The sequence below is a fragment of the Leptonotus elevatus genome, unplaced genomic scaffold (genome assembly GCF_054856555.1).
Source record: "Leptonotus elevatus isolate MCC_2025b unplaced genomic scaffold, RoL_Lele_1.0 HiC_scaffold_246, whole genome shotgun sequence".
NCBI lineage: Eukaryota > Metazoa > Chordata > Actinopteri > Syngnathiformes > Syngnathidae > Leptonotus > Leptonotus elevatus.
Window position 1 is genome coordinate 4,209 of NW_028233638.1, and position 792 is coordinate 5,000.

Here is a 792-nt window from a genome sequence, read left to right on the forward strand (position 1 = left end):
TGGAGCTCCTCCAACGGCCAGCAACAAGCCCCGAAGACGGGCGCGCTCCCCGCGGTCCGCTGGAGCTCCTCCAACGGCCAGCAACAAGCCCCGAAGACGGGCGCGCTCCCCGCGGTCCGCTGGAGCTCCGCCAACGGCCAGCAACAAGCCCCGAAGACGGGCGCGCTCCCCCCGGTCCGCTGGAGCTCCGCCAACGGCCAGCAACAAGCCCCGAAGACGGGCGCGCTCCCCCCGGTCCGCTGGAGCTCCTCCAACGGCCAGCAACAAGCCCCGAAGACGGGCGCGCTCCCCGCGGTCCGCTGGAGCTCCGCCAACGGCCAGCAACAAGCCCCGAAGACGGGCGCGCTCCCCGCGGTCCGCTGGAGCTCCTCCAACGGCCAGCAACAAGCCCCGAAGACGGGCGCGCTCCCCCCGGTCCGCTGGAGCTCCTCCAACGTCCAGCAACAAGCCCCGAAGACGGGCGCGCTCCCCCCGGTCCGCTGGAGCTCCTCCAACGGCCAGCAACAAGCCCCGAAGACGGGCGCGCTCCCCCCGGTCCGCTGGAGCTCCTCCAACGGCCAGCAACAAGCCCCGAAGACGGGCGCGCTCCCCGCGGTCCGCTGGAGCTCCTCCAACGGCCAGCAACAAGCCCCGAAGACGGGCGCGCTCCCCGCGGTCCGCTGGAGCTCCGCCGACGGCCAGCAACAAGCCCCGAAGACGGGCGCGCTCCCCCCGGTCCGCTGGAGCTCCGCCAACGGCCAGCAACAAGCCCCGAAGACGGGCGCGCTCCCCCCGGTCCGCTGGAGCTCCTCC